Raw genomic sequence first — 8,234 nt, 5'->3', positions numbered from 1 at the left:
TGTATGCATAAATATATATGCACATGAACATTCATGCACGCAAACATGAATGCATGTGTATGCACATGTATTTACACATGTAGATGTGGACATGTATGCAGACACATAACTCTCCTCCATGCATACTTTTCATGGATGTGTTTGTATATGTGTGAATTTAGATGAGTGCAAATAAGTACTATATACAGATATCTTTGTCTGCTTAAATGCCCGCAGGTACGTGTGTCCTCCATATATGTAGCACAGACACACACATACATTTACAATTATTAGGGGACAAAGTGAAATAAAAGCACAAAATCCTGGAGATTTTACCTCCGGCTCTGTCTACGATGGGGTTTCTCCCGTTGCTCTGCCATGCATACAAGGACCTATTGGTGCAGGCAGTGTTTGCTTGCCATGAATAGGGATCATTCAGAGCCCTCTATAAATGAAGTCTCTATAGCTGTTCTTGCTGAGGAAAATATAAAGTTTCTCTGTGTCATTTTGCTGCTAATTAGCAAAGAAAGGTAAATACATTTCAGGTGAATATTTTTGCTAGCGGACGTTGGGGCACACAAGCAACATTAAAGCTTTGAAAATAAGGCAAGAGGCAAAGGTGTGCTGGATACTATAGGTCTGCATTTATACCTCTGTAAAAGCAGTGTTTATTTTTAAAATATGAAACATAATTTTTCCCCAGGCCTCAGAAAATGAAAACACTGGATTCAATATTTCAAGAGGAAAATATGCATTTACAGCTCTTCCTAAGCCCACTTGTAACATAAACAGACAAGCCATTAACGGCTCATGCTGGCCCCAGCGTGGCCCTGCCATTCTGCAGCGCCACTATTGTGGGCTTCTCATGTCCCAGAGCAAGGAAGATCTGTCTCTCCCTCCAACATATCAATGCATCTGTGCCTTTACTAAAGAAGTGCTTGTTTAAATACCAGATCCATTCATTCCTCCCACTCCTGAAGTTTCAGCAGAAGATCCTGGACCCATCTTGTTCCCACTGAAGTCAAATGCTTCAGACTGAGAGTAAATACTTGTGTAAAGCCAGAGAGCTTTCTCCCCTAACTACGGTCCTGTTGTCTTATTGTCTGAGTACAGCTGTAGGAAAAAAGGCTAAGCAAGACAGCACCCGAACACTTCTTATTGTGGCAAAAAAAGTAAGAAGTAACAGTGAAAGACAAATCTGTATGGGTTTTCTAGCCTGAGTTTGCACCGTGGCCTGTGACTCTGCTTCTGGGTTCGGGTTATGACCATCTCTGGCCTGTTCTCAGCAGGGAGGTGGCGAATACCGTGATTTTTGAGAAATCTCCAATGGTTCTCAGCAGTAAGTGACGTCTGCTTGCACAGACGGTCTGCTCCGCTCCGTAAAAGCACTCAGCACCGATGGCTGCAGCCGCCCTGCTCTAGCCAGCGCTGGTGGTGGCAGAGGAGCTGGAGCTGCTGGCAGAGCAGGATCGCTGATACGGGACCGTGGTTGCTGGTGCCTGTCATTGGCCAGGGTGGAGGCAATGAGCTTGGCTGCAGTGAGCTCGGCTGCCCTGTCTGGATGTCACAGCACAGATGAAACATGTTTAATGACACAACAGCGTGAAGCTCACCATCAGAGTGCTTAAACTGCTGAGACACTTCAGCTGGAAAAGCGTAATATTAGAAGTGCTTGACAGGGCTGGAAAGCCTTTGTACTTCCATAACTACGGACACAACCTAACCACAGCCAAGGTTTCTGCTTGAATTAAAATGAACGGCTTTTCAGAGGCAGTTGGGTTTAACAGAAGACTCCAGCCTGGATTGCCCTCCCCAGCATGACTAATCAGGGAAGCTGGCGTCACCTTCTGCGTCCTGGCAGCTGTGGGGTTTTCCTTCGGTGGCAGGTGCTGCGAAGCTCTGCATGATGCACCAGGGTGCTGCACACATAGTCATAGTTTGTTTGCCATGCTGAGTTCTCCTGATCCTCTCTTGTTTTCCTAATCACCTTTTCTGATTCCTAAAACCCAGACTGGTAAAGCAGGAGACATCACACCTGTCTGCCGGATGCTTTCAGTCTTTGCATTGCCGAATTTGCCAGCCCTGGGATATGCAGGAAAGAGTAAGGCCCAGTTTAAGAATAAGAAATAAAAGGAAGTGAGCACAGATTAAAAAGGAATGTGATCAGCTGGGAAGGCTGGTGGCTTTCTCATTTGACCTTTTTTGGTGGCAAGCAAGTCTGGTGTTATAAACTATATAAATGCAGATTCACTCTTTATCACTCTGTGCCTAACGCTTCACAGGAATATAGATTAGATTATATTTTTTCTATAATGTGGAAATGCTTTGTTTTTATTTGGCATTTTAGTCTTCCAATTTGTTTTGTTCAGGTTTTATTTTAAAACAGTATTTTAGTTTTATATTTGCATGTTTCCAGTAAACATACCATTATTACATTTAATGTCTTAGTATAAATTTCACAGTGCAACAAACCAAAATGATAAAATCAGAATGAATCAGTCAATAAGTCGCTTCCACATAAATGACTCAGAACAACGGGCTGATCTTCTGCTGGAAAAAGGAAATCAGACTTCTGGTTCTCAGGATGTTGCCAAACTTTCGCTAAGGTTCAGACAGAAGGCACTTAAAATACTGAATTTTTCTTAAACAGCAAAAGAAAAAAAACCCAAACCCAAAACCCCAAACCCAAAAACAGTTCATCAGTTTCTGGTCAGTTATTGCAAATAATATATTGCAATCTGGCTTCCCAGTGAACAGGGGGCAGCTCACTGGTCACACGCAAGGTACGTTGAAGAGGTGTGTGACTGTCGGCCCAGCAACTCAGCAACTACGCCTCATCTCCCGAGCTGCAGGATTCACCATCCCTAATGACGCGACGAGAAACCTGGGAATCCCTGAGCTAAAGCACAAAATACCCTCCCACCTCCAGCTATTTCAAGAGCAAGTATTTTCTGTCAGTCATGCTCCCCACACGGACACGTCTATATAAATGGTACTCACAAACAAAATATTACTGCTAAACACTAGCTTTTGGCTCCAAGCTCCCTTAAAATTTCAGGAACTGGCCCACCAGACCCGAGCTGTCCACACTGCTGCCTGCGTTTCTAGCCCTGGGCTGTTAATACTTCCTAGGAGGAACCTGGATCTGCGGCTAAGTCACGCTAGTTGGCCACAGAGGGAGCAGAGAAAGGAGAGGGCTTGGGCAGGGAGAAGCAGCCAAATACTGAGTAGTTCGCTGTTGATGTTTATTTCATTCTAAACAAACCTAGTAGTTGTAGTAAACATAGCTTTCTTGCCCTCCAGCAATGAGAAAACTCAGAGGTTTAGTAAAATACTCAGTAATTTTTTTTGTCTTTTTTCAGGCTTTGTTTGATGTTCTCCTGCGTTTCTGAGCTGGATTCACAGCCACCATTTTCCAAATACTCAGAGAAGTTGTGACGGAAGCTGCCATTTAGTCAAAGCTCCGGTTCTCGTGTTTTATCCCCACAGAGTTTCTATTTCACTGCCTGCTACTAGGAGTGGAGGAGTCCCTCTCAGCCTGCGCCTTTATCAGAATGGATATTTACTGCAAGACCACTTTATTGCAAAAGTGATATTTACAGCAGTGGGATCAGTGTAAGGCAAAACAAATGATGTAAAAGGTGAAAGACTGCGGAGAAATGAATTGCTTTAAATACGACCCTTTCGACAACTTAAGATCAAAAGAACTACTGTTTATCCTTCAGGCTGCAAATGGCTGGCAAATATCCTTGTGCTCTTATGCTGTAAATAGTAAATGCTGTTTATGGCTAGTCAATGTTTATGTATTTTATAGGTCACATTTATTTCAGAGGGATCTTTTTTAATTTGCTATATTAACCTTGCCCACATCCCCTCCTGGGAGCTAGGAACGGAGTTGTCTCCTGGGCACTATTCCTGGCTCTCCTGCTGATCATCTGCAAAACTTTGAGTAACTCCTGTTGTCCCTCCATGCCTTGACTTCTCCACCTGCACAGTGGCACCAACAACAGTGGCGTGGCACAGAAGTCCCTAAGGTTAGCTCTGTCCTATTAAATTAAACGATATTAGAGAGGGTCAATTTTCAGCACTTTTTCTTTTTCGAAAGACCCCACCAGCCCTCCCAAAAGCAAGGTTTCCCGGATGTCAGGATGGTTGTATTCAGACTTGCTTTAATGAAACAGCAATATAAGACAGATCATTTGTAAAGATTAGGGTCACTGTGTGGGCATCTTTTTTTCCTGTAACGTGAATAACATATCAATTGGATCAAGCCAAACCTTACAAAAGGAGCAGGATAGGAAGATGGAGTAATAAAGAGTGTGGGGCCATCCAAGAAGAGGAGCAGCCTTGTAAAATAACTTTCACTAGCAAAAGCGTGACAGAAATACCATGGGCAGACACGTGGATGAAAGAGATCCTCAGCTAGAGTCTGCGGGGGTGGCTGGACCGATGGATGAGTGCATAGAGAGAAAGCGAAAGATTTTGACTGGTGCATTACCACACTTGCCAACTTTTGTTATTCCGGGCCGAGCACTAGGGACAGCACTTGCAGTGTCTTCATTCTACTCATGTGAGTGAATTATCTTAATTAATTGTCAGTAGGGAAGTAAAGTCTGAAGTAAAGTCTTTTTATGATGTTCAGTTTATACAGTAATAATGGTGCCTGTCCTAGGCTCTATGATCTGAATGCTGGAAAGTTTGTAGGTGCCATTCAAATCAGCAGGAATCAAGGCAGCAAGAATACCGAGAAGGGCAGCACAGTCCGCCTTTGGTGAAGGATTATCTGCAGTGAGGGACTTCTGGAGAAACACCACACATCCATCACCCAGGATTCCCTCAGCCACTCCAATGAGCTAGCCAGCAAACGGGCTTACGTCAGCTTGAGGAGATGCCAGGGAATGCTGCCAAGTTGCTGTCTTTGCCCGCTTCAAGATCTATTTATACTCTCTTTTGGATATTAGAATGCCCTTGGGATAAAAGAGATCTTTCCATCCCAGTGGACACTATGACTTGATCTGCCTGGTTTTGAGCATTGATTCTATTCCTGTATTCCTTCCTATTGCATTATATGCTATTTTTACCAAGTTGCTAGGAGCTCCATCATGTTTTTGGCTACCATTTGTAAGTCTCATAGAAGCCAGCACCAGAAAAATGCTTCTGTTCCTCCCCAAGCTTTACAGATGTGGTATTTTCTGCTAGCTTTGGCACTGTTTACCCTCCAAGATGATTTGTACAATCAGAACTTTTACTGAGTTTCCAAACAGATGATATTGAAGACTCTCTTGCAAAATTGTGTGGCCTGGATTGCTGGAGCAGTCCATGTTGGTTACCTTCGCCAAGAAACATTTCCATCCTTCGGACAGTTTATCTAACACTGGACAAGGAGGTGCATGGGACCACTCCCAGCACGGAGCTTGGGTTTACAGCATTGTCTCACTGGCACCAGCCCAAGGCTGAGGGAAGGAGCCTAGAGAACAGGCTATCCTGTGTCAATAAAATGGACTAATGCAGTGGCAGTGAGTGCAGCTCTGTCTCCCCCAGCCGTGAAGACAACCTGCAGGCAGCCTGTTGGGATTTGCTCAGACCTTTAGAGGCCTTTCTTGCAGTCTTGGGTACTAAGCCTAATTTTGAGAGCAGACCAGGATCGCTCTCACTCATTCTGCAGTTTCTTTCCCAACTTGTGACTGATTCCATGATATTGCATGAGCTGTTTATTTTTCCTTTATACTTCATTCTCTCTTTCTGTGAAATGGGGAGACCAGTGAAGTGTATGTGACTTCACTATTGCATGTGGATTCAGCCTTGGCTCAAATGATCTTCTTTTTATCCATTTTCAGAGCACAGGGAGAGGTAAATCTCCTCCAAACAAAGCGAAGGGCACCAGAAATACTTGGAGAAGATCAATAAATTAAACAAAGCAGAGGCACCGAAAACAATGAGAAAGATAAAACATAGACTCTCAAAGTAAAGCCAAAAGCTGTATTTCCACTCATGTCACAATAATATTTCCAGTGAAGTTTCCCAATTTTCACTTTGTAAAAGGGGAAGTGAGACAGAAAAAAATATTTACTCTGGGTCACACGGGGGAAAAACAGGCAATCCATCAGGGAATTTAACAGGCTTGGGGCATCTCCATCTTCATAAGATGCTGCTGCTTCTAAACTGGTTGTGTCCCTCTGTTGAGCTTACATAGCTCTGTGTCCTATCAATGCTGAGAGCATCAGCTTAATCTGCTATCTGCATCAAAGAATTCCTGCTCAGTTCTCCTCTGCATTGGAAACAAAAGTGAGTGTGGCGCAATGTTAAGCATCTCTGTGTGAATTGGTTTTTCAACCTCTGTTGGAGCAATTCACATCAGTAAATCAGTTTAGAGAAGGAAAAAAGTGTAACAGTAGCATGTTAAAAAGAGGCCTTTTGTCAGTCTCAAAACCAGCATTGATAGCGCCATCGTCTGACTTATTAGCAGGCTTGTGACAGCTCATGTTTGGTTTGTGTTGGCCAGATCTTCTAACATTTCAGAAAACCAAAACCATTTCCCGTCTAGAACTCAGCCTCTGACCTGGCTGGAAACTCACAATAAATCTATACATTTTATCAGATTTCAGGGCTTTTTGAGCCAGGCTTTCATGGGCAACTATTCTGAGCCCTGGAGAGAAAATACAGAGTGATCATCTGGCTTGCTAAGACCCACAAAACATGAGGTTCATTTAGGAGATCAGGTGCGTACCCAAAGGCTTGAATCCTCATAGGCGTTGCAACAAAACCCATCTCTGTGAGAGATGTATTGAATGTAATTTAACAGCTTTAGCTGTATCATCAAAGCCAATTAAACCAAGAGGCTTAGGGAATGTTTAACCCTGCTGCAGTAACTAAATAGCCAAGAGCATTATTAATGGGAATTTAATTAGAGACAGAATTTGAACCATTTAAAGACATAGGAAAGGATTTTTAACCCAATTTAGTTGGGTTAAGATAGAAGAACTCACAGAGGAACTCTCTTCTACCTTAGAAATCAGGTGAATTGCCAGCATTTCTCTTGATGAGATCTTTGGCAGACCTACTTACAGACTCTCAGTTGATCCTGACTGGAGGAAGGCAGTCTGATGAAGATGTCCCAGGGTTGCGATGGCTGTCATGCCCCATCTCAGCACCTACAGACTCCAGCAAGGAGTCTTAAAGGAGGGAACTGTGCTTGCAAATACTTCCCTAAACTAGCAAGCAAAGCAGCTCCATGTAGTGTTGTCCCTCAGAGATAATCAGCCAGGTCCCAGGTCTCCAGACCTGGCCTTGAGGACTACAACCAAGGGGAGCAAGTAGCAGGCAAGAGATGAGAAGCAGCCAGTTTCACCAACCATCCTGGGTTGTAAGACTATAACCAAGAGTGCTGGCAGGTGAGGGACCTAGGGTACTGTAGCCTCTTGATTATCCATACTTTCAAAAGTGACATTTTCCTCTTTTCACCTAAGGAAGCAAGAGACTGGACTCTTGCTGGACTGGACTCTGTACCTTAGTGCAAGAAGCCAGGATGAATATTATGGTTCTGCACATGGTCCTGGGAGGTTTTCTGGTTTTGGGTTAGTGTCTTGTTCACTGGTTCTGCAATTACCAGATTTAGGACCAGGAAAAAATTCTCTTCTGATTGCTTATTCCCTTGTTTGGAGAATTGTTGAGAATTTTTGGATTTTTTTTTTTTTTCCAAGTGATTTTAAGTGTTTCAGGACACTAGGGAGCTTTTGATATCTGATTGAGACATTAAGAAGATTCTTTGGTACATTCTTTCTGACTTCTTGCCTGTTGAGTATCCTCGTCGCTGAAGCAGGGCAGATGAAACACAGAGTGATCAGTTTAAGATGAGAAAACCAGCTCAAAAGCGTGTAGTCAGTCTTTATCTTCATCACCATATACTTAAACACATATCCAGTGAGATGACCTGAGGACAGCACTGATCTCGCTTGTTTTTCCTTTAGCAAGTCTTTCCCTGAAGTTTTGTCTGTATCTGAGCAGAACAGGGAGCCCAGGCCCACTTGTGGATGATGTTGGATCAGTCATTGTTGAGCAAATTATACTTTCACACTGAGTGATTTCAGAAATCAGCCAACCCTCACATCCAAAAAAAGGTGAACGGATGTTGAGTTTCACCTTCCTGCCATCTATCATTAGCAATATTATTCACTAGCATCTACACAGACTGACCTTGTGAACGTGTCACAGAAAGGGGGCAGAGTCTTTATCACCAATGACGATGTGCAAAAAAG

Source organism: Struthio camelus, chromosome 23, assembly GCF_040807025.1.
Source record: "Struthio camelus isolate bStrCam1 chromosome 23, bStrCam1.hap1, whole genome shotgun sequence".
NCBI lineage: Eukaryota > Metazoa > Chordata > Aves > Struthioniformes > Struthionidae > Struthio > Struthio camelus.
Note: the sequence above shows the minus strand (reverse complement) of the source record.